At 41.7% G+C, this 27737-nt stretch overlaps 1 protein-coding gene across 3 annotated transcripts in view; it reads right to left on the reverse strand.

Annotated features, from left to right (window-relative positions):
• Nucleotides 1-27737, reverse strand: part of FAXC (failed axon connections homolog, metaxin like GST domain containing) — a 1137834-nt gene that overhangs the window by 306153 nt on the left and 803944 nt on the right. The window lies entirely within an intron of this gene.

Raw genomic sequence — 27737 nt, forward strand, 5'->3', positions numbered from 1 at the left:
TATATATATATATATATATATATATATATATATATATATAAAACCTTTTACTCTTCTTTATAGTGAATGGCAACTTTGTAAAGAAAAATAATCTAGGGTGAATGACAAAGGTGTAACTCCAATGTTGGAAAATTAATGGGCTCAGAATCGGTGTATGAATATCTAGCTGTTTGCATTTTGTGTGGATGTATGTTTTAAATAGTGTTGTGTGTTTATAACTAATAAAGCTAAATGTGTGTACATGAAAGCGTGTGTGGAGTGAATGATGTGCTTGTTCACAGGTTCATAGGCTGGTACTAGGCTATCGGTCCTAGGACCTATACAAGCATAGCCATAACAATTCCCTGGATATTTCTTCCCACAATATTTACTTCCCTGGACCCCTGTCTAGCAGGGCGACTGACATGATCCCCGGAGTGAATTTCCTATATCCCATCCAATCATCAAGGTTCCTTTTGAAGAGGGCCAAGGAGGCGCTCTGCTTGACATGTATGGGCAGTCTATTCCAGAGTATGGAGAGTCTCTGGGTCAGGAACCTATCCCTCCAGCATGTTTTGCTCATTGTGATGACAAGGTTTAGATCCCTGGAGCATGTGGCTCTGAAGGATTGGGATTTCTTTAAGTGGAGCATGTCCAACAGCTCAGGGTTTGACATGGCCTTGTATGTTAAGCAGAGATCGCCTCTGAGTAGACGATATGCCACAGAGTATAGCTGGAGTTTATTTACACGGTCAGCATATGGCATCTACTTTAGGTCTGTGATTCATTTAGTGAGGTATTTCTACAGCCTTTCCAGCTGTTGCAGATGTCTTGTGAGGTACATACCAAACGGGGCATTATACTCTATAATGGGTCTAATGAGGGATGAGTACAGTGGGGCAATGACCTCCTTTTTTCTGGATGAAAAGCCCTTAGTGATGAGGTGTGCCACATAGAAGGACTTCCTGACTTTTGTGGCGATGTGGTTATCGAAGGTGAGACCACTGTCCACCTGTGTCCCTATGTCTCTCACCACACTTTCGATGTTTAGTGTAATGCCACCTATGTAGTAATTCATGGTTACATGTTTTTTTCCAAAGGGGATAACTATACATTTCTTGGCATTAAGCTTGAGCCCATGGCTCTGGCACCAGGTATCTGTTTCTGTAAGGCCCTTTTCTAGAATATCCACATCATTTGGGGATTCAATAATGGCTCCCAGTTTGCAGTCATCTGCAAACTTTGTTATCCAGAGTCCCTTAGTGTTGGCCTGTACTTCAGAGAAGTAGATGCCAAACAAGAGTGGTCCCAGGACTAAACCCTGAGGTACTCCACTTGTCACTTGTCTGGACCTGGCTTTGGAGTCAGTTACTTTTACATTCTGGGTTCTGTCAGTAAGCCAGTTGGCAACTCATCGAGTGACGTAGGGATTTATGCCCAGCTTAGTAAGTTTATCTATGATTCCAGAGTGGAGGATGGTGTCAAAGGCCTTGGTGAGGTCCAGATAGGCTGTGTGGACCACCTTACCCTCGTCCACAGCTCTGGAGACTGATTCGAAGAAGTCAATCATGTTCAGGAGACAAGATCAGCCCTTCACAAAACCAAACTGGGTGGGGTTCAGTGTTTGTAGGTTGCCAATGTCTTTGTTTATAAGTTCCATGATAATGCATTCCATGCCCTTGCAGATCAGGCTCGTCAGACTGATGGGATGGTAGTTCCCGGGATCCAAGGTGGATCCCCCCTTGTGGAGTGGGATAACTGTAGCTGTGCGCCACTCAGTGGGCACGAAGCCTGAGGTGAGGCCATGATTAAACATGACACTTAGGTGAGGTGCCAGTTCATTTTGTAGTTCATGTAGTACACAGCCCGGGATGTCATCTGGTCCCATGGATGCTATATTCTTAGCTTTGGAGAGTGCGGTTTCTACCTGTGTGGCCATGATTACTGGTATTTGGCAATCTTTTGGTATTGAGATGGGCCCTTTAGGGGGTAAGAGGGGGGTGAAGTTGGTACTAAATCTATCTGCCAGGATATTGGCAATATCCTTGGGATCAGTATATTTAATGTCATTCTGTTGTAGCTCAGAGCAGATCTGAGCATTGCCATTTAGATTCTTGACATAACAATAGAATGCCTTGTGGTTGTCTTTGGAATCTTTGGCAATTTTATTTTCGTAACTAGCTTTTGAGGATTTTATGAGGGATCTCAGCTTCTTACTGAGGCTGGTGAGGGAGTTTTTTACATCCTGGGATTTTCCTCTTTGATACAATAGTTTCTTCCTTCTGTTGTATAGTTTGTTTATAGTAGGGGGCCACCAGATTGGCTTCCTTTTATGGAGGAGAGCATCTTGGTTCTATTTGGGATGGCACGATTCATGCACGAGTGGATGTGCTCGTACAGTGCCTTAGTGTAGGATTCAGCAGTCGAACTTTCAGATCCCGTCTGCATGGGTGTCATGAAGTTTGTCACTTCTGACTTCAGTAGCATGAAGTTGGCTTTGGAGAAGGTTTTTAGGGAGTTTTCCTTACTGGGGGATGGGGGTGGGATGTGGGTGTCAAGGGTGATTTGCTTATGGTCAGACCTGGCCAATGAGGGGGGTGACCACTGGTGTGGAGCATCTATCTCTCATGTTGGTAATGACCAGGTCTAGGATACTGGAACCCCTGGTGGGACAATGGATTAGTTGATCCAGGGCGTTGGAATTTATGAATTCCAAGAACCGTTGGGAAAAGGAGTTGGTACCTGAGTAGTTTTCCCATTTAATGGCAGGGTAGTTGAAATCATCCAATATTAGGGTGTTTGGTTGTATCTTAATATTTTCCAGTATGTTTAGAAAGGTGTAGTGAGAATCTTGGGGCATGGTGGGGGATCTGTAGCAAGCTACAATTTGGATTGCTGTCTTATCTAGTGTTAGTTGCACCTGAAGAATTTCAGATGCATTGTGTTGGGCAACTAGCCTGGAGGTGTGAATATCCTTGGTGAATATGGACACTCCTCCACCTTTAGTGTTTCGGTCTTGGCTTTGTGGCTGAAAAGTGTGGTAAGAGTATTGCAGGGGTGCTCTCTGGAGCCTTGAACCAGGTCTCAGTTACTGCACAGATATCGATGTTTTCCATTTTTAGGAATGCCTCGAGAGAGTGCATTTTGAGGTTTAGACTTCTAGCATTGAGTAGCATTACCTTCAGATTTTGCATGCTTGTATCTGTTACAGTGGTGGTTTTGTCCTTTGAACCTTGCCTAAAAAATGCACTATAAGGGTGGCAAGAGCATTAGCCAGTAACCTGAATCCCAGGGATGACAGATGCAGACCATCTCTGGCAAAGCATCGTGGTTTGTCGATCATGTCTTCCCAGGCAGACAGATACTGGATCCCCTTTGAATGACACCAGAAGCTTAGCCAGTTGTTGAAGTCAATCATTTTGTCCTTATACTGTGGTATCATTCTGGGAGAAGGCAGGATGCTACTCAGGGCTAGGGTCACACCTGCCTGGGCCACATGATCCGAGAGCTCTTCAATGTCTGAAATGTAGTCCAGGGAGGTACGTCTCAAGTCATTCACTCCAACATGGGCAATGACAGAGTTGTATTTATACTTGTTGTGGAGTGACTTGAGTGCATGCGTTATGTGGCGGATCCCGGCACCCGACAGGCAGCTGACTGTAATTTTCTCCTTGTTCAGCCTGGTGAGTGGGACATCAGTGTGCCTGACTATAGAGTCATCTATGACTAAAGTGTTGGGTACATTGTCTTGCCTTAGGGGCTGTTGTTGGGTGGCACACTGGTGTTGTGAGCTATGTGTCACTTTGGGTGTGACTGGTGTTTGTTTGTGTTTCAGCTTCGGAGGTCCTTGTTGCTTGGGCAAGTTAATATTAAGCACCTCCGCATATGTGGGTTTAGTATTGCTATGTGTGGATGTTGATGGTTTGGGTTTTGAAGGGATATGTGTTGCTTGAGGTGTAATGCAGGTGTTAATCTTCTCCTCTTGACTGTCTAGCACAATCTTGGCCAGAGAGAGCTTTGCTTCCAGTTTGGCTATGTAAGTGCATCTCTCGCAGGTTGTAGTATTGGGTGGTAGGAGGAGAGGGTTGTCTGTGTACATGAGGCAGTTGCCGCATTGCCCCAGTATGCCCAGATTCATCAGGTGGACAGGAGAAACCACAGGAAGCTGACCCTTGGACATGCCTATTTAGGTGCTTTTTTGTAAAGTACGAGAGCTGTTTTCCCTTACCTTTGCAAGGTACTTTGCAATTATAGGCTGTTTAGTGCCTACGATTAATTTCTCCTTATTGACAAGGAGAGTTGAGTGCTTGTATCAGTTTCAGGCTTCCTAGTGCTTTCCAGCAGGTTCTAGAGCAAGTGCTAGTCACAAGGGTTCAGATTTTAGTGCTACTAATGAGAAACCAGCTAGTTCTAAGGGAAAATTTGAAGAGCAGACTTTCTGGCACCTGGAATAGTTTAACTGTAGCCCTGCGGTGCTGCACGATGCGAAAAATGTGCAAACACATGCATTTTTAAGCCTGAAAGTTGAAAGGGATAGAAATCAGCCCAAAAAGGCTGATAAAATTACAATTTCAGAGCTGGAAACCACTCCTCTAGTGTTAGATAGGCAGTACAATGCTCACCACTCCCACTGGTAAGCAGTAGGACTTCCCTCTACCACAGCAAGGTCTGGATAGCTCTGAACACAGACAATAAAGTCCTATGACAAGCAAAGCCTGGGATATGGACTGGCTAGGAAAGGTGGTAAATGAGCAAACAAGATAGTATTTTTTTTGTGGTTAAAACAGGCTAAACAATGCAATAATACAGTATATAAACACAGAAAAGGCTAACACACTTGAGTGTGTAGTCTTAAACAGTAAATGCAATTAAAACTACAAAATTAGCAATTTAAAACTTTTTAAATGAAACAAGGCAAGTGCACAACTGAAAAACAATTTAAGAGGCAGTAATACAGTAGAATAAGTCTATATATACAGAAAAGCAGATAAAATACACAAACAAGTCAGATGCAGTGCAACCTAGAGCACTTGAGTTGTAGCAATATTAAGGCAAATACAGTTATAATAAATGCACTAAAATATACTCTATATTTCCAAAATGTTTGAGAAGCACAGTCAGAACACAAGGAGATTCAGGCAATTTTTTATTTTTTTTTTTAAGAAAGGGAGAAAGGAGGAACAGAAGGCCTTCTCAGATGTTATCTCTGTATTAAGTAGAATGAGCTAATGACACCACAGTGTCCCAGATCCAATTTGTTGTGGTTTGTATTACATATTTAATGCTATATTCCAAAAGAATTTACTGGGGTAGTATGCTCTGCCAAGCACTTTCTCCACACTTGATTAAAAAATTATATTTCTTAAAAGTTATACTGATTTGTTTACTGATCTTGTATGTATTCTAGGTCAATATATAGCATTAAGTTAAATCCCAATATTTCAGTAATTGTACATGCAGCAAGGTGAGTGCCAAATGCATTAAGGCAAAGAAATGAAAAGAAATTGAAGCATATAGAGCAATTTGGCATGATAGTGGGACAAACAGCATCACTAACTAATAATTAGGACTTCTGTAACTCAGACTTGATCTAAACAGTTCAAATCTGTATATATTCAGCTCACCACTGGGAAGATAAAGACTTCTGAGACTGCTATGTTGTACTTTTTTCAGCATCTGAGGTATTTCAAAGAGCTGCTGTACACGTTGTTGATGGTGTTAGCAATGCTGTAAACAGTTTTTACCAACATTCATTTATTAAGTCATTAACAATCTTGACATAATTTCAAATTACACTGTTCATCTTGATCCAGTAATATTACTCAGAGAATTAGTTCTGTTACAATGATCAACATGAGAAAAATGAGGAAAAGATGTTATTCCACTAGCATTTACAGCTTTCACATGTCTTGAAACATGGATGCTAAACTCAGTTATACTAAACAGTCAATACAGGCCATCATAACATTTTTCTTATTACTAATTTGTTATGTAATCACAACTAATTTTTTTGACAAGTATAATAAAAAAACAAAGCTATATAAGCACATAAACAACAGATGTAACCAGGGAGCAAGTGACCAGCATATAACTTTGTCTAGATTGTAAAATTTCCACATGACCCGATCTCACATTCTCTCTGCTATAACTGACCATTAATCCACTTTATGTATTTATCTATCTATTTATTTATTTATGCTCTGTTGGCTAGTGTGTCACCACTAAACCATACCACCTACGATGGTATACATACTGACTGGGAAACTTGGCCAGAGCACTGCAAAAATTCACTTATACTTTTGCTAAGTGTTGTTGAGTCTTATATATCTACAAACAAAACAATAGCAACTGGAAAACTTGTGCTTAGAGAAGAAAACCTAACTGGAAAAACACATGACAACTGGATATATGATAAAATGACTTTTGCTAAGCACTTTCACCTTAAAATTCAATTAAAATTTCAGTTTAAAATTGTTGAATATATAGACTCATTTTGTTTGGTAATGCAGCTGACGTGTTGTTTTATTCTATTTCTGTTTTGCAGTCACTTTAATAATTTATCCTGGTTTACTTCATTGATTGTGTTAGTCTGGTATAAAAACTTTGAATTTTATGGTCTTATTTACTCTGAAGAAGTCATTTTAATTTTAGGAAAAAACACTTAGTAAAGTTATTTTATTGTGTCTCCAGTGCTTTTTTCTAGTTGTCTTTTAATTCAACCTGAATTTCCACCCACTCAAGCAGATAACACTTCAGTTTAACATCTCAGGCAAATGACAGCAAACTCGGGAGTGAAGTTCCTCACTTTTATGCCACACTGCCATGTCAGTATTGAAAAATATAACCAATCACCTGGTGTGTGAATAGAACTCACAGCCATTTGATCTTCCAGCACCCAAAATAGATAAAGTAATATGTTACATCACTGAGCCTATTACTATAACCCATGAACTTTTATTATCCTATAATGATTATTTAACATTATACTGTGGGCAGCATAGACTCGATGGAAAGATCTCTGGGTCCAGGGTTCAGTCACTGTCTATGTGGAATTTGCATGGTGTCTGTGTGTAACTTTTCTTTACGTACTACTATTTCTTCCCCCCTATCAGATATATGCTGGTTGACTGCTATCCTAAATCATACGTAAATGTATTCATTGTATTTACCCTTGCTCTTGTTTCCTGGGTCATAGCTAAAAAGGGTATATGGACCAGTCTACTTATCTAGTTAAGAAATATTGAAATAAATAAAAATGTTAAACTAAAATATTAAACTAAAAATAAATAAATGATAAAATAAAACAGCAGCAATAATTCAGTAAATAAAATAAAATAAAAATAGTAAAGTTAAAGCACCCAACCTGCATAAGTTAATCAACCATCAATATAAAAAACATTAAGGTAAAAAAGCATGTTAAATAACCAACTACAAAAATAAATTGTTGGGGGGATTCAATAAACCCTACTTGGTAGCAGCAAGTTTTGGATTTGGTAAGTGCCATGTACAGGCGCGCACCACCACACAAACAAGGTAAATATTGTGGCATGCTCATTACAGCATAAGCAGCTAAACTGCATGCTAATCAACCAATTCAACATGGTGGAACTATTCAACAAGATATAAAGCAACCATGTAGACTCCATACTGTTTTTTCCTGCAAATTCCAACACTTTTGGAATACTGCCATGGAAAGGAGTCCATCCGGACAGAATGCTAGGGGCTACTGCTCCTTTAACTCATTTGTACATGTTACAGGCTGAAGCCAATGCTGCTGCTGCTGCCACCAATAGGCCTAGGCCGAGAAGGAGAAGAGTTTTCAGGTTACATTTAACTTTTCACAAACTACATGGCTTGAAAATTCTAGAGTGCTACAGGGTGATTAGAAACACACTATAGGAACTCTGAGACCTCTGCTGTCCTCAACTCAGAGTCAGAGCCAATTGAAGGGAACCCATCCCAGTGGAGATAAAGGTATGTGTTGCACTTAGAATCTTAGCTATTGTTACCTTTCAGAGACCAACAGGGGACATACTGGAGGAGTCACAGGCATCAGCACCCAGGATCTTCCACCAATTCCTGAATGCTATGCTCCAACATTCCAGTGTCCACATCTATTTTCCCCATAGTTCTGAGGAAAGGGCCAGAAATATGCAGGAGTTCTACCATGTACACACACCCACAGATGAATGCCATAATGTGGTATTCTCTCAAACCAGAAATATAACAGAGCATGTGTTTTGGCTGCTGAAGTCACAGTTCCAGTGCCCAGATACATCTGGGGAGCCCTGCAGTACAATCCATGGACATGTGCAGAAATATTCATAGTATGTGCCATGCTACACAACATCATCCTGACAAAACAGCTTTAGCAGGATCAGCAAGGGGAAGGGCCACACATCCCATCACCAATACCGAGGTCATCACAGCCACAGGCAGATGAGGAGTCAGAGGGGATATCACCAGCTGCTGTGGGTGTAGGCAGATGTAGGCATGTTCATTATGTCCTTGCATTGGCTAAGAGACAACACATACCACAATCACTCACTACCTAAGGGGCTAAAACCTTCCTCCTACACACAAATACATATAGTAACATCGATGACAGGTAACTCACACAATCTTTACCTCCTCGTGTATTGGCTGTGTACTGCTTGCATCAGAGAGAGTTAGTCCTGAACTACAACCATGTTAACTACTGCATTTACTTCAAGTCTTGAACCTGGAGTGTATTGTGTAATAATATGAATGAGTGGCATATCCTTGTATTTCACTAATTGGTATTGTAAGCATGTAAAAGTTGCAAGATTGTTAAAGAAATTATCTCATTACAGCCAAGTGCTCCTCCAGGCATTTATGCAGTTACCTCCTACTGTGCCTCTAGGCATCAAATATTACTTTTTCATATTTTCATTAATAAAACCAAAACCATGTTACATACAAGGTATCAAAATATTTTATCTCGAAGCATACATAATGGAAAACACAACTGTACTGATATTTGACCTCTGTTAATGAGTATTTGTGAAAATTGTAAAGTGATAGCTTCATTTTTTAAAGGCTGAAGCCACACCCACTGGGAGTTATAGGTACACACTCGAAAGAGTTGTACTGGAGGGAATGAGTTAACATGTGACAGGAGGGACTATGTGACTTATATGTGTCCATTATTAAGTAGTAGGCCTCAGGCATCAAAGATTCACATAGTTATTCCTCTCAAAAGTAGTGATGGTCACTGCATGGCCTCAACTTAGAACCACAAATGTGTACTAGAAAATCATTAAAGAGAGAAGTTAGAAAGTAATACACATTGCAGTTTCTGACTTCACAACATTCACAAGATCATTCACAATAAAGTTAGGAAATGTTGATGCTATTAACTTTCTAAGACCAATATAAGTCATGCTAAAATTACCAGTTCAACACCATAAATGCAGATATACTAAGCAGTAAGTCAGCTATGCACCCTGAGCATGAGACACAAAGCTTACTTATCCCTGAAGCCAAGAGATAGAAAACAGGGATAAAGCACAGTTATCATCACTTGCACAGGGTGTTGTTGGGGGGGGGGGCAGGAGACCTAAGCTGACACAAAAGGTTGGTGAGTGTGTGTGAGTAAGAAAGAGAAGCAGGCAGACATTTGGATAAACCAACAAATGGCCAGTGAGACAAAATGAGCTTTAAGCTGCACGGCTGAAGCATGTAACGCACGTGTGTGTGTGTGTGTGTGTGTGTGTGTGTGTGTGTGTGTGTGTGTGTGTGTGTGTGTGTGTGTGTGCCTCTGTAGGGAGGGGTCCTCCAGGTGAAACGGATGTGTGAGTGTCTGCATGAACACAGCCAAGCTCTGTGCAGGCTCTAAGTCTTAATATGTCAGATAGGTATGAGCCGTGCATGGTAGAGGTGACAGTTCATCGTTGTCATCCCCAACCATGAGATGTGGCACTACCAGAAGTTGCACTGCCATGTCCACACCAATGGTCAGATGCATTGCTGCCACCTGAACATGACTGATGTCTGCTGGATGAGCTCCCTTCATGGGGATGCCCAGGACCATGACCACATGGCCTCCCACATCTGGGTATGGACAGCACACTCACTGACAGAGCAGTGGAAGCACTGCCACTATGAAAGCATGATCGGGTGCAGCCATGTTGGCTAACAGCAGATAATGTGGCTGACCTATGCCCATGAGGATACTGCTCCCCTCAAAGCAGATTTTCCATCACAGACAATGCTCGTTCCATGACAAACACCCCTCGTTCCATCACAGACACCCCTTTTTTCAATGTGTCATTCATCCGATCCATTGAATCAGCAACATGGTGGAGGCAGTCATGCATGTCAGGCTGTGCCACATCTACAACACTGAGCATTTGTCTGGAGCACCTATGGGAATGTGCTTGTGCTTCCATGATGGCCCTAAACATATATTGGGTGGTATGGGAAGAGACACCTGTACCAGGAGGAGGAGGGGCAGAAGGCCCCCTCTGAACACCCCTATCAACCCTGCTGCATGGCACCTCACCTACACTTTGGTTATGTCCAGAGTCAACAGGTACTGAAGCTGCAGTAGCCACACTTCCCTGAACAATGGCCTTGCCCTCCACCTGTCCAATACCTGAGGACTCACTGGCTTGGGTAGGAGTATGCCTACTGGCTGTGTCCAATGGAATTGTGGGGGGGTTAACTCTATGTCAACCTCAGTGTCAGATTCAGCCTCTGAAATCCCCAACTATGCCTCTCTTTGGTCACCATCATTATCAGAGTCTGCTGATACACTAACATCAGGTGGCAGAGGGTCCACACTTCCACTGTCATGATCACATGTGATTAAAAGCAACAAACACAGGAAAAATATATGCTAACCTCCTGCTATTAAGTGAGAACCTGGCAAAATTCCAAGCCCCCATAAACCCTGAGAACACTGCTGCCTATGCAGAACTGTTCACAGAAACCCTGTACAAGCATGTTAATAGCTGCATAGAGGCAGCTGTACCCACCAGGAAGCAGTACAGAACTAACTCAAAAAAAACAAGCCACCCTGGTGAAATCACAAAATCAATAGGCTGTATAACAGGAGGAAGAAAATCATGGCAAAAATTAAGAGGTGCAGCACCCAGCAGGATAAATGCACTCTCATAAATCTAAACAAACAACTCAAAGGACAAATAAAGTCTACCAAAGCCAAATTTGAGGTAAGTTTGGCTTCCCAGGCTAAGGACAGCCACAAAGCATTCTTTAGCTATATCTGCAGCCTCAAAGGCAATACACAGTTGTGTGCAGAGCACATTGTGGAGCTACCTATACTGAGCCAGAAGATACAGCAAACCTCCTCCAACTTCAGCCCTCTCTCCCCCTCAACCTTCCCTCAGGAAATATCATCAAATATAACTCCTCCTACTATCACTATGGAACAGGTCCTTAATGCTCTCTCTAAGACCAAGAACACTGCATCAATGAGCCCAGGCAATATCCCAGGACGCCTTCTAAATAGCATGAAACATGACCTATCAGGGCTTCTGGAATTACTATTTAACTGTAGCCTCCAAACAGGCTTTGTGCCTCATAAATGAAGAAAAGCAACAATCATCCCTCTGCACAAAGGTGGGCCATCTACAGACCCTGGAAACTACAGACCCATATGTCTCACTAGTCTTATATGTAAAGCCATGAAAAGAAATAGATATGGTAAACCTCCAGACACTTGACCCAACCCAGTCTGGTTTCGTCAAGGGCAGATCATGCCTACTCAACCATGTGGACTTCTTTGAGAAGGTCACCAAACCAATGAAATCATTCACACTACCTACCTTGACCTGGCCAAGGCATTTGACACAATACCCCTCTCTGGCATTGTTGACAAACTCAAGAGGTTAGGTACAAACCCATATGTCACCCAGTGTATAGCCAACTGACTCACAGATAGGACCCAGGAAGTTAGAATTGGGGAGTCCAACTCTACAAAGAGGCCAGTCACAAGTGGATTCTCTCAAAGATCAGTCCTTGCACCATTCCTTATTAGCATTTACTTCTCAGAAGTCAAGGTTAATGTCAGTGCTCTCTGGCTGATTAAATTTGCAGATATTCTCCAGGAGGGGTTGACACAGACAAACAAGCGATGTCAGAGCCATGGACTAAAACTAAATGCCAAGAAATGCATAATAGTGTCCTTTGGGAAGTCATCCATCCCTGATAACTATCATATTGACAACACATCCCTTAGAGTTGACCCAGTAGTCAGGGACTTAGGGACACACATAGTAATCTAGCCTTTGACCATCACGTGTCTAAAGTGGTGAAGAAATCATTCTATGTGGCACAACTTATAAACAAAAGTATGGCATTTAAGTCCATGGAAGTCATTGTTCTACTGTACTCAGCATTCATCAGACATATTGAGTACAATGTTCCCTTGAGTATGTACCTAACCAGGCATAGCCAACAATTGGAATGTCCACAGAGGTTCCACACTAAAAGAATACAAGGCATAAGTAAAATGTCCTGTGCAGACTGCCTCAAGGTTCTATCCCTGTATTCTGTCGCCTACATGCTTTTGAGAGGAGATCTATGCCTGGCATATGGAGCATTGTCAGACCCCACTCTGATGGACCTCCTGCATATCCACAAACAAACAGCACCAGATTTACCTGTTCTAAAGACTTAAACCTTGCCTGTGATATAAATAGGACCTGCTGGAGAGATAGGTATGTATCTCAGAGACTACCCCCATCTATGGAACAGGCTCCCCAATCTTGTGAAGCAGAGTTCATCCCTAACCCATTTCAAGTACAACTTGGACAACTGGATGGGAAAACAGAAATTCATCCCTGGTCTGGCACCACTGTCCCTAATGGACACAGGTAACCTGTAAATGGCTCATCTCCCAGGCCCATGCTTATACTTATGAAGGGTGTCAGAGCTTGTCAAAGATTTGGGATGCATGGCTAGGCTTAAAAAGGTCCTTGTGATCATTAGCCTAGTAAACATCTATGAACCCATGAACAAACTAACAGTACTGCCACTATTACAGACAGCACAGCAATACACAGAACAGGCCTAAAATCAACATCACACACTTAAAGATTTCTTTAAATTGTGCAGCAGTACTGACATAAAAATGTTTGGCTTACCATCTGCAGATGAGATACTCCTCTGCAATCCAGATTGTCATGGAAGAAGTTAAACAAGGGGTATGGGCAACATCATCACATTTAACAGTAGCACAGCAGGTAATACTTGTACCCCTTTATATGTCCATTAAGTATACTTTCAACAAGAAAATGGCTAACTACTCCAACTTAACCTAACTGTAGCAATCTTCAATCCCTCCCAGTAACATTCATGTGACACAGAAATAATGTATTGATTTCAATTGTTTTACTGTACAACAGTATTCAGCTTTTGAGATACCAAAGCCTACCTGAAAACTCCTCCTGGGAAGTGGTTTCTGTCTCTGAACCTGTTGCTCCGACATCCAGGAGATGCTGTACTGCACTCTCCTGTGAGATTCCTGGATCCCCGATATTGGCCAGAAACTCTGCCTTGGGTGTTTGTGGTGGTTCCCTAGCAGGCACTCCCCTGGTAACATTACCTGGTCATGGCCCACTGCAGCTGCTCTCCTCTGTGCAGATGTAATCATGTCAGTGGCCCAGTGGCGCACCTGCTCATATGCCCTGCCATGGCCACCCATGGCATTCACATCATCAACAATCTGGCACCAAATTTGCATCCTGTGTGCCATATCTCCCCATCCCCTTTCCAACAGAAAAGCACCATGTTGCCTAAAGGCATCCACTATCACCTGGATCTCAGCATTGGTGAAGGGGAGTCTCCAAGGATTGACACACCTGGGTGGCATACTCCTAGGTGTCCGAAAAGATAACACAAGGATAATACACATACGTATCACATAACAAAATAACTGTTTCCAGATAAAACAGAAAAGGTAGCCACTCAGTATTACCCATTGGAGAAACTAAAACAGTCTAGAGATGTGAAATATGAACAGCAGGCAGTATGCAAAACAAGGAAAGTAACAACAGCAACAAATCCTTGTTTGTGCCATAAAAGTAACTCATCTTTGCTCCCCCCAAAAGAACAGTCTATCCTTGTTTGTGCTATAACAATAACACAGCTTTGCTCCCCCCCCCAAAAAAAAAAAACAGGCAATTGATACATGAACAAACCATCTTTGAAATGCTAAAATGTTATAAAAGGAACTGTCCCTGAGACATTTGTATATATTTATCACAGAGCATTCCATTTTCAAGACCTGACAATCATTTATACCTGCGAAATGGCTTGACAAACATGCCCATGACATCAGTAGACTTCTAACTAATGTATACAGATAAAAGTGTAAAAATGTTTGTTCAGATTTTTCTTAAATACATTTCAGCATATGCAGTATGTAGCTGACAAAATGTAAGCATACCTTTTGAAGTTCAATGATCCTCTGCGCAGATATATCCCCAAAATAGCATATGTTCAGTCCTCTCCACATAAATAAGTCTCCTCACCATCAGTTTGCCTAGCTACATTGTTGTCTTTGTATATAGTGCAGATTCAGGGCTGTTAGAATGCTGAAGATGCAAACCAAGTACAAACTGATTAGAACTGCTGAATCCCAAATACTTGGATCCATGTATGAGATGTAAACATAATGCAGGCATTCCATCAGTGTTTGTTTTTAATGGATTGCAGCTGTGAATGATTGCTGGTTGGGAGAAGGAAAACACAACAGCAATGCAGGCTGCCTTACATCCAGTGGGTGTCCTTCATTTGTTGGCAACTGCATATGTTATTATTTCCAGTTAATATCCTCACACAATTTAAGGCCAATGATATAGAATGGCTTACATACTGCATGGCTCAGATTACTGGTCAGATAACTGAAGAATGCCCAACAAACTATTAAGGTAAAACAGATATGTATATTTGCAGTCAATAATCATAACAGGGTGTGTGATCACTATGTGCACTGCAACCAAAAATAATAAATGTACTAATAGTTGTATGGTTTCATCTTACTGTAGATGATGTTGCAGTTGGTTGTGTACCGAATGATTTCAGTTCTTTGCTTCAAATCTGTTTTCATGGCAAAGAGAGATAAGGCACCCATCCAGTGTTCTGAAGGTTCATTTGAGTGAGAGTTCAAATCTAGATCTATGTAGACATATCTCATGTGAACCATCATTTTCTAGTGTGTATGTCATAGACTGAGTTTTTCTCATTTCATCTACTTGTCCCTTTTTTCTATTCCTTTTGTGTCTTGGTTTTTGTAAAACTTTTTGGGTTGGGCAGTGTTTGGGCAATGCGGTGCTTAGTGCGATCACAGGAAGCAGAGGAAATGAATGTCAGGTTTGGCTGTGCTTATCTCAGTTGCACAAAGCATGGCAGTGTGCAAACTGGACCAGCCGGGAAGTAGACAGGACCCAGACAGCCAAAAACAGAAGCAAGATACATTCAATTAATTCTGATGGGCAACATGTAAACCACTAAGCAGCATTGCAGAGGGGTTCCCCAGCAGCTGTAGCTATCAAACACCTGCATACAGGACCTAGACAGCCAGAAATAGAAACTAGATGCATTTAATTAATTCTGTTGGGCACTGAGCAAACCCGCTAAGTGGCATTGCATGGAGGTTAGTACAGAGACCTTAAGAATGATTACTAAATTAGGAAATGTCATGTAACTAGTCCTGTAGCAGCAGGTGTAAGTATAGACCTCATGTATAGATGGTCCTGGGTTCTAGTACAGGGTGTGCAACCTTTTTTTACTGTTGTGACAATGCAGTTTATAGTAACGAATTGAAACATGAACAAGTGTTATTTCAGCTGTCTTGTGGCAACAGGTGTAAGTGTAGAACTGCCATACATATGGTCTTGGATTCTAATACAGAATAGTTTCATACATGTTTACTGTTGCTCCACTTCCCATTATATTGTGTCAGTTATAACCCTTTAGATAGCAGAGCTGATATTAGTTATATGTATGAGAGATTACACACTATTATTGTGTTTTCTATTTATTCATTTATTTATGAGACACATATAAAACTGCCTCTATATTCAATAACCTTGTCAGGTCACACACATACATGTGTAACAGCTCATACTGTCACCTGCATTTATGTATGATCCCTGAGTATGTCTGAACAGCATGTCTTCTGTGGCAAAGTTGGAAAATCAACACTGTGGAAGTAAATATTTTGTCCTTATGCCTAGGTTTGAATCCCACAATGTAAAAATCAATTTTCTCATTCCTCACTGCTTGGCCCTGCTGCTCACTGTTCACCATCACACAAACAACATCCCATATCTGTGAAAGTATCAAATCAAGAGAGTACTGGTAAGATTTAAAAAGCTGAATTTAGGCAAGACTGGTATGCATAATGGTCTTTTGTTATGTTCTGTTTTTTCCCCAGTTGCCAGTGATCGGGAGTGTAATATCCAAGCCTACAGAGCTAAATTGGTGAGACTGAGGGAAGCAAGTGGTATGTATGCAGCAGAAGCATAGTTTTATTGTAGCATTAAAAGTTAAAGATAGCTTTTCTTGGTATTTTTTGGTATTTTATAAAGTTGTATCAAATTGAGCATGCATATCCCAACTGTAAAAGCAAGTATGCATGCATTAGTCATAGCACAAATCAATTGTAAGAGTTCAATATTAGACTTAAGTCAGAAGCTACGGGTTCAAATACCCCACTTCAAAATTATAAAATACTGTTATTTACATTAAATTACAACCTCAGGGCGGCCACGGTGGTGCAGTGGTTAGCATTGCCGCCTCACAGCAAGAGGTTCTCCGGTTCGATCCTCGGCTGGGGTGCCTTCTGTCTTGAGTCTGCATGTCCTCCCTGTGGTTGCGTGGTTCCTCCCGGTGTGCTCAAGCCCCACATCCCAAAGACATGCTGCAGGTGGATTGGACACTCTAAATTGGCCCTAGGTGTGCGTGTGAGTGTGCCTTCTGTGGAAGGTTGGGCGCCGGGCTGGCAACTCGACACCGTAAAACTCCACTGCCATTCAATGTGCGGTCAGGTGATCCGCTGTGGCGACCCCTAACCGGGATAAAGCCGAAAGAAGAAGAAGAAGAACATTAAATTACAACCTCTATAGCAGTGGCACAAATGCCCTCCTGTAAACTGTTATCTGTATAATTGGAACATGCATATGTGCAATATATGCACATTTCAAGGATTGATTGCTGCAATCTATAGTATAAAGTGCATCTGTCAGGGGTGGTGGAATTAAATGTAAAAGTTAAGATAAGATAAAGTTGCATAATTGTAGTAACACATATGTCACATATGAAGGTACTATAGTAATTTTATCTCCTGTTTTTCTCTCTCACCCAACCCTTATCTCTCTTTTTTATTTGATTTCATTTTATTTTATTTTGTATTTATTTTGTATTTTTTATTTGTATTTTATTTTATTTTTTGTTATTTTTATATTATCTTTTTCTTTTCTTTATTTTTTATGTGTTGTCAAAATGTGTCCACATCATCCATGTGTACCACATCACTAAATGCTCCACAGCGCAGCGAGGTAGGCTTGTCCCACTGGATCAGCCTGCCCCCACTACACCAGCTGCAGCACTGATTCCCAGCATGTCTGGAAGCCAACATGACAGCATTGCTTCTGCTGCCCCTACACTACTTGCTCCCTCAGGTAGTCCTGCCCCAGAGGCTGGTCCAGAGGTACCCTCCAGGAGCAGTGGTGGAGGTAGTGATTTCATCACCCACAGTGAGTTGCCAGGGATGGTGCATAGGGTGGTGTGCTGCACTGTAGGAGCTCACCTATGCTGGCTGGAGAGGATGCTCCCCCCTCATTTTGCATAGTTCTAGGAGGAGAAGGAGGAGAAGACATCAAGCACTCAAGCCACCAGCAGAGTGAGGTGACAGTGATGACAGCCCAGTGGATGAGGACTAAATTCTCACTGTCTCCCAGCTTGATGACTGTGGGCTCGGGATGTCCCCACCCTCATCCCAGTTATGGTGTTCCCCAACCTTTGTGTCCATTGCCATCCATGTCTCTTGTCTTGTTTGTCTTGTCTGTCTGCAATAGCTTCCTCACCTGCCTAACTTACCTGATCCAGACATACCTACGTCCCTTCCCCAACATTGTGCTCTCTCTGAAATAACAATTAAATGGGCACCTGTCCCACCAAAAAAAAAATTGTCCCATACATAGCTTTCCATTTCACACACGTGTCTTCTTAATACACTTGATTCGGTCCAATTGGCTGTACAACATGATTATGTTTTGGTCACCCCTGTCTCTTGAGGTGACAGTTGAAATTCAGTTAATATTTTGCACATATGTTCAGTTTACACTGATAAAGAATTGGATAGCTATGGTTCTTTCCTACCCCCCCCCCTTCTGCACATTCCTGTCCTGATATCCCTTTGTTCTTCCTCTGCTTGCTTTCCATTTCTCCACTTTCCTATCTACCTCATTTCACCACATTAATCTGTTCAAAAAATTGAATCATACACAACACACAAAAGTTGCTGGAAAAGCAACAGAACCCTTCAGCTTTTGGGCTCCATGTTTGCGCAGAGGTGTGCATCACACACCAATGAGCAGAAATGGTGAGCAGAGGCAAACTGCTGCAGTTACCTCCGCTCAGTGCCATTTAACACTACTGCACTATGCCAACACACAACAACACAAGTACTATAAAGAATTCACATCTGTAATTTAAACTATTTAAAAGTATTAGATACAACTGGATTCGAACCCAGTACCATCTGGCCCAAAAAGGAATGTATCAATGCATTAACACATGCTGCTACAGAGTAAGCTAAGCAGCAGGTGTGTTTCATAGACTCAAAACTAACTGTCAGACTTTAACAATGTGGCTTGCATTTGTGCACTGCTTAGCTATGAGCAAACATGTGTATCTTGCATGCGTATACACTTTGCCAACCATCGAGCAAACCCCACTGCTTGCACGCTATGGAAATGTACATATTATTCTGTATTACTCCTATTTACTGTCCAGTTCCTGTCTATGATATGAAATTACGTGTGGAAATATTACAAACTGAGGGCCCTATCTAACAATATGTCACATATATACACATCCATGTGTTGCCACCCCTGCCCAAGCACTGCAACCTGGTGTCTCAGTACTTTTTCCACATATATATCACCTACACTACAAAATATAATATCAAATGTTGCGTGATATGCAATGCACATCAATCTGGTAACATGCAGACCTCCAACTACTGACCCATGTGCCTAAAAACACTTATCTGCAAGGCCAGGGAAGGAATTAGCATGGACCTTATTCACAGGGACATAGCTGACCTTCACACACTTGACCCAACCCATTTTATTTTTGTCAAGGGTAGATCTTGCATATTGAACCTTGTGAACTTCTTTAATACTGACCCCAAAGACCTGGATGAGGGAAAACAGGACATGTTACCTATGTGGAGTTATCCAAGGCCTTTGACACTATCCCCCAGTCATGTCTCATAGTGAAGATCTTCCATGTGGAAATTAAGCCATACAGTAGTAGATAAATAGCCAACTGGCTCACTGACAGAACACACACTCTCAAAGTTAGGGACTGCACCTCCACTACTAGCCACTTACCATTATAATACCACAAGGATCACTGCTGGGCCCTCAATTGTTTGCAAACTACTTCCCTGAAGTACAGACAATGGTAGATAGCCTGGGGTTTACCAAGACTGCTGGTGACTGTTAACTGGGCGTAGTCATATAGAGTCCCCCATGATGGTAACATATGACAGAAGGGGCTGACACACACAAAGGATTGGTGCCAAACTCATGGACTGAACCTCAAACCTTACAATGCCTCATTGCTCCCTTTGGCAATGAAGTGCCTGTGTTAATTATGATATACATAGCACCCCTCTAAGCTCAAACACAGTGTTGTGAGACTTGGGAACACATGTTGATAGCAATCTACACTTTCAACACTATGTCCATAGTGGAGACACACACATTCTGCATTGTGCACCTCATACCTATACCAAAACCAGGGTGATCTTACCCCTGCTGTAATCTACCCTTATCAGACTGCTAATTGAGTACAATAGTCCCTTCTGTCTGTACCTCACCAGACACCTGCAGCAATTGGAGAAAACACAGCTTTGTGCCTTGGAGAATGTAGGGCCTCCAAACATGGCATACATGGAAGGACTGAAAGACCTGGCACTGTATTCAGTATCATGCAGACTGCTGAGAGGTGACCTACATCTGGCCGACAGAACAGTCTCAGACCATGCCCTACTGGAAATGCTGCATATCTGTGAATGAAATGGGACAAGAATAACTTGCCCCAGGGTTCTCAACTTAGCCTGTGATATAAACAGAGCATGCTGGGAAGACAGATATATCGCCCAGTGAGTCACACTCCTCTGTAATTGGCTCCTACTGTGTGTGAAGCAGTGCTCCTTAATGACCTTGTTCAAGTGCAACCTTGAGTACTGGTTGGGTGATTGTAAAGTCTCCTCTGGAAGACATCAATGTCCCCCATGGACATGGCGAGTTGGTGTTGCTCACAAAATCCCTCTGCTGACAATGACCATCTAATTGTGCTTAATAAGGGTACTTGTGTTTTTACACAGGCTTCTAAACACCCTAGGGCCATTAGGCTAGTATCCCTCTATGAAGCTATGCAGGCCACCCAACATATTGTCTCCACATGGTCTGCTGATGTCAATTACTTTAACTTGACCTGCACTCTTGTAAAAGTCAGTCTTCTGCTGTGGCCCTTGTGTAAAGTTATGTGCCTGTTGTCTTTGTACTTAAGATAGGCAGGGACTCTGTTCTCACTGCAGGCAAGTGTGTGTGTGTGTGTGTGTGTGTGTGTGTGTGTGTGTGTGTGTGTGTGTGTGTGTGTGTGTGTGCGTGCCTAGACAAGGCAGCAAAAGTGTGTATCTCACAGTTACTGCTCCAATGCCATGGAATGACAGTATTTTAATTATTGCAGATGCCTACACATCCATTTCATGCAGCCAACCCAACATTTTTTCTCCCACATGGCCTGCTGATGTTATCTACTATAAATTCTCCCACCCTGTTGTGAAGTCAGACTTGTGAGTGGTGTTTGCATAAAGTACTGTGTTCTGTTGTATGTGTATTTAGATAAGTAGGTGTGTGTGTGTGAGCTCTTGCTTGACATTACAGAGAGCATTTTACACCAGCATGTGGGACACTGTTATATTCTCCTCAACAGACACACTGCTGATGTCATCAGCTATGAAGTGTTGTCTGAGACACTCCAAGTTAGACTAGTGCCATGGTGCTTGTGTAAAGTACAGAGTTCTGTACTCTGTGTACCTAGATAGGAAGGGGTTCTATTCTCACCACAGTCAAGTGTGTGTGTGTGTGTGTGTGTGTGTGTGTGTGTGTGTGTGTGTGTGTGTGTGTGTGTGTGTGTGTGTGTGTGTGTGTGTGTGTGTGTGTGTGTGTGTGTGTGTGTGTGTGTGTGTCTCTGAGCTCTTGCTTGACACTACAGAGAGCATTTTACACCAGCATGTGGGATACTGTTATATTCTTTTCAACAGACAGTGCTGATGTCATGAGCTATAAAGTGTTGTCTGAGACACTCCAGGTCAAACTTGTGCCATGGTGCTTGTGTAAAGTACGGAGTTCTATAGTCTCTGTACTTAGATAGGTAGGGCTTCTAGTCTCACTGCAGCCAACTGGTTGCGTGTGTGAGCTCTTGCTTGATATTAGAGACAGCATTTTACAATAGCATGTGGGACACTTTTATATTCTCCTCAACAGACACTACCAATGTCATCAACTATAAAGTGTTGTCTGAGATGCTCCAAATCAGACTTGTGCAATGGCACTTGTGTAAAGTACTAAGTTCTGTAGTCTGTGTACTTAGAGAAGTAGGGTTCTATTCTCACTGCAGTCAAGAGTGTGTGTGAGAGCTCTTGCTTGCCAGTAAGCCAGAATTTTGCACTAGCATGTAGGATACTGTTATTACCATATTCTCTTCAAGACACTGCTGATGTCATCAGCTATATCAGATTTTTGGATATGCAGTACTCCCACCAGGGCAGGGTCAGACCCTGGCCTGGAGGCCAGGCAGATATCATCTCTTCGTATACCAGACAGATTACAGTGATATGGCTTTTAATTTATCCACATACGCCATGTCATGGTTTGTAGACCCTGTGTTATCTTGCTGAGAAAGCCCCATGGTCTCTTTAGCTGTTGCATGTGTCTGGTGAGGTACATGCAAAAGAGAGCACTATACTCTGTTACTGTTCTGATGAGGTTTGACTACACTGCTGTCATGCAATCCTAAAGTCTGAATATGGTGGCATGACTTATGATGTGCACAACACAGGCTTTCAATACCAATGTGGACACTTGGTAGTTGAGACTCAGAGTGCTATCTACATGTTTTCCCAGTGCTTGGGTTACTGGGTGTCAGCAAAACAGAACTGTTATCAATGCTATGACTAACATGGAATGCCACTTTTCAGATGGACAACATAAAAAAGACACCTGTCTACATTTATTTGTAGATCATGCGGCTTTGCCACCATTCATCTGTGTTAACTCATCCTGTACTACGTTATCATCATTGGTGGACTCAATGATTACACCCAAATGCAAGAATCAGCAAACCTGGTAAGCCAAAGGACATATACTTAGCTTGAAATGTCGAGAAATAGAGTCAAAACAGCGAAGGGCCAAGCACAGATCACTGGGGTTTGCCAATGGTGATAGCTCTAATGGTACAGGTTGACTCACCAGCTTTCACATGTGTTTTGTCATTGAGCCAACTGGTTACCCATCTACTGAAGTAAGGCGTAAGGTTTTCTGAATGATACCTGCCAGATCATGATAGGCAGCATGCACTGTATTACCTTCATCCAGGTGTATCACATGGAATCAATGGCCTGTGGCAACATCACAGATCACCTATGACATGACTCATCATATACACCTTCAGGATATAGTTGAATACACAGTTCAACACACCCTCCACATGGGCTATGTTCCCATACAAGGGTGTACAGCAGCATGCATCCATCTGAGTTGGGGGACAGCACCTGATGCATGCATGTATAGAGACATCCTGACTCTCCTCAATTGTGAGGTAGACCAACATGTCATCATGGACCTCTTCTACATGTACACCAGTAATATTCCGGCTGTGTGCAACAGATCTGTGTGAGATGTTAATGCAACATCATGTCTGTTACATCTGATAGACATCCTCAAAGAGGTCATTGAGGGCAAACATGATGACCACAGTATCATCTTGTGGAACCTGACCAGGTCAAGCCATTTGATACAAGTCTTCACTGAGGTATCCAGTCAAGACTGTCATATATGGCCATTAACAGCTATATCACCAAATGGGTAGACAATGGTACCACATACGTGGCATCTCACTATGTTGAAAAGTGTGACATGAACTATATCTTAGGTCCAGTGATCATGTCTATACATCAGGGCTGTCTGCTAGGCCCTTTCCTGTCTATTAGTAAAGTGATGGACATCACAGATGACATACAAATGCTATGTCCAAACAGCTGACTGAAGGACTACAGATTGTGGGCAATCATTGACCCCAACTATCATATTAGTATAATATAGACAGTATCAATGCATACCAAAAACTGCTTTCACAGCCATGACAACACCTGCATTGACAAGAAACATGGGCTGATTTGTTATCAGGAAACAAACACACCACCCGAGCATAATGTGGACAACACACCCTAGATCAGGCCAATAGGTATGTGGCCCATGTCCTGGGGTAGATGATAAGTGGTACATCCACCAGCATGTGGTCACAGTGCTGACTACTCCATTGAATGTAACACAAGCACTGGTTACGTGAAGGACATCCACATCAGAGCCCATAATACCATCATGGCTTCCAGCCTTCATCACATCAATAAATGTGTACAATGCACCCTTCTTCATGTACCTCCCTACACATCTTCCAGTAATGTGTAACTGAAGTGTACCATCTTTATCATTTTGAGCTGTCACACAGTTTATTGACCATACCTATGTATTTTTTCTGTGGAATATACATGACTGTCTGATGTGCTGAACACCAATGAAGTTGTTATACCAGATGCATGTGTGCTACCTGTTCTGCTTATACACACACACTACATACATACATGTTTGACAACATTAATGGCATGTGTGTGTTTGTGTGTGTGTGTGTGTGTGTGTGTGTGTGTGTGTGGGTGGGTGTGTCTGTGTAGATATATATACATATATATATATATATATATATATATATATATATATATATATATATATATATATATATATGCCATACACAAAAGGCAACTAGCCTGCATTGCCCATACTGTCGTACAAAGACAAAACAGTGTCCCTCCTAACACCTCCAGCAGATGGTACAGTGTCAGGACAGTATGTATGGCTACCTTTGCAGAGTGTGAATGTATCATAATACTTGTTCAAGTGTGTATGTTTATATGTTTACAGGCTCATCTCTTATCACTCTAAATTACATATGTTATGTCAGAGACATGGCATTACTGTTGGTATTATTCTGATACTGTCTATGATTGTGGATGGTTCTTGTAATGTTGACCATGAGCCTCCACTTTGCTGGAGACCTCTGCTGAGAGTACACTCATATTCAGGCATATCAGTTTGCACAGCTTCACAATATGCACCCTACCTCAGTTGTATGTCAGATCCCTGAAAGATGTCCTCTGCATTATTTACGTAAGGATGCTTATCTCACACAAACATCCTCCCCATTGTTATATCATCTTGTGTCATAGTCACATAAAATACTTTTTCACTATACAGTTCCTACTGTACTATATAGATATGCAGTTGGTGTTACTGCTACAACCATCTTCCAATGATATGACCTCTTCTGCTCTACATTAGGTAGTTTCACCTGTCCTCTTTCCCTGTGTTCCTTCCTACAATTCATGTGTGGTGTTCCTATTCAATACACATACATCCCCTGAGTGTTCATTTTTCATGAAAGTCCATGTCCCATTACAGATTATTTACACAGCTTTATTACAGAATGCCACGAATGGGATATCACAATACTCTTCACTGTAAGTACACTGTCCTGTACTGTGTTTAGACCATATACTTCTCATTCATACCTCTCAACTGTCCAGACATTCCCAGGATGTGCAGATATTTTCCTTATCAAATTTGTTGCTTTCTGCTATATCACTGGGATGATCTCAGGAGTGATGTGAGTCAGTATTACATACATTTGAGGTCATACCTCTCAACTGTCCTGATTTGTGCAGAATGTCCAGTTTTTGTCTCATATTTTTAATCTTTTCCTCATAACATTTTGTTTTTTTGGCAGGCAAATCATTGGCATGTCATTGTGGATTGAAGTCAGAAACTGATGACAGATTGAGTTTCAAACATCGTGCTCTTCAGAAAGTTCATGCTACTGTACAACCTATTATTCTATCAACTTTTTAAGTTTGGAAGAGCAATATTAAAAACCTGTCCCTATTTTTGGGCCTTATCCCCCTATTATTTATGGCTTTGTCCAGATTTCTTGCTCTAAGAGGTTGAGAGGTATGTTTGAGTTTCATTCTAACATATTTCTATGTGACATCTATGTCAGATATGTCATTATTTCTGGTTAAATGTCCCCGCATTATGTTGGCCTTTGTGCAGATGAGTTGCACTAACAGATTGACAGCTATCTGTGAAGTCCTGGTGACCATTGTAGAATTCCGTGCAAATCTGCGGACCGTAGGTGCTCTGCTTTAAACAGAATTGATATCCACCTTCATTTACATCGTTTCCTGGCCAGCAACACTATTGCTGGCCATGAAACCTAGCTTAGATATGCCGCAAGGAATTAATATGAATTGTGTGCTGCCGCTTGCCACGCACCATTGAACAAACATGTAAACTCTGTGTAGGCTTTGTGCGAGCCTACATGGAGGTTATTGAATCCCAGGGTGTGTTAATATTGTGTCATTCAGCTATGCAAACATGTATTTGTACTACTAAATAATGACTTACATCTCTATCATTCTAAAACGTGCAAGTTTAGGTAAAGAATACTGGAGCCATCATTTTATTAAGGGGAAGCATTTATCTACAGCAAGCCAGCTGAAGAAATATGGGAAAACAGTTATTTCAGTGAACTTGTACCAAGTAATTAAGTAAGAAGGACATAACAGTCCATTCATTCCTCTGGGGTGAACTGAGAAGGCAACTGTCATTCATCCAGTGAGGGTCTGGTACCTCCATCTAACCCTCCTATCAGTGGTTTGTAAGCTCCACCATAGCTAGCCTGCCTAGGGCACATGCATGCTACCACAGATGCCAACACACACATAAGCAGCACAATGAAGTGAAGTGTGGGTGCACTTAGCTCAGTGCTGGGGGGAGTTAATACATCTACAGTGTGACACCTGTTGCAGTGAATTGAAACCCCTCCCTCCCTTTCCCAAGGTGAGTGATCTGGCCAGTCTCCCCTGCCCAGACTCCCCACCCCATATGCCACTAATCAAACATAGGTCATCTGGGATTTATCAGGTCTTTATCAATCCACTACGCCCAGCCATTTTGTCTACTTTTGTCCCAAAACAAGGTCCTGTCAGGGTGCAAAACAAAAAAAAAAAACAAACATTACTTCAATTTTCAACAGAAAAGGGAAAACACGTGATACCAATAATTACAGACCATTTAGTTTGCTGAGGGGTGTGTCAAAGGATGAAGTCATTTATGAATTATTAAAAATATGGATTAGAAGTGTACCGTTTGATATCACTTATGACAGTAAGCATTTTGAAGATTGCATTTTGCATAACAAGTGGTATAGCCTTTTATAAATAGGTCATAAAGCCAAAGATATTTTCTTTCTAGGTCTTTTTCTCCCTTGTGCCAGCTGGCCATCAACCCCATCCTGTCAACTTTATATGCCCATTCATTCCTCCATCACCTTGACCACTGCTCCAGTATCTCAGTTTTGATATTAGCCAGTTTTGGCAGGTAAGACCTGACTGATGGAACTGCCAGGATACACACCAGCACAGGGATTTTCTCAGCTGGCCTTAACTTCCTTAACCTGTGCACCTAATAGGCACACCATAGAAGCCATACTTCCATGTCCACATGATGAAGCTTGCATAGTCACACACATGCATCTTAATCCAGCTTCAGTGCCAGTGCACTGGTTGGCAAGGCAGTGCACAAGTCTTGCTCCTTTGCGCAGCTGTACATTTCTCTGCCTCTGCTTGGAGTCAGTGCAGTAATGGAATGGATGGCCTTCCTCCCCTCCAAGATGAATAAACTGGCACTGACTGCTCACTTATACCTCTGCTAAGTCACTCCTCAAGTACCCATGTCAACGGTTAGGGTTGAAGGGCTGTAGTCATGCTTCTAACCTTCTACGACAGGAGCCAGCAGAGCAAAGAAGCATTTTTCCTTAAATTTTATTAAGGCATTTGACTGAGAGGATCATGAAATATTAATGTTTTAAAATTACGTAAATAGATATAAACTTATTTATCTTAAAAAATATACATTAAGGAGGTATGACAAAAACATTTATCTGAGCAAAATAACCAGATATACCACCACTCTACCTATGTCATTGAGTGTTTATTACTTGTGCCTATTATATAAGCCTCTTGCTCTGCTGTTTAAAGGTATTCTATGGGTCTCATCACTAATGATTGCAGAGTGTATCCAGAATATCTTTAAATGAAAATACATACATTAATATTTGTTAGTTATGTGTTTTGAATG

The sequence above is a fragment of the Protopterus annectens genome, chromosome 1.part0 (genome assembly GCF_019279795.1).
Source record: "Protopterus annectens isolate FY-2018-M chromosome 1.part0, PAN1.0, whole genome shotgun sequence".
NCBI lineage: Eukaryota > Metazoa > Chordata > Ceratodontiformes > Protopteridae > Protopterus > Protopterus annectens.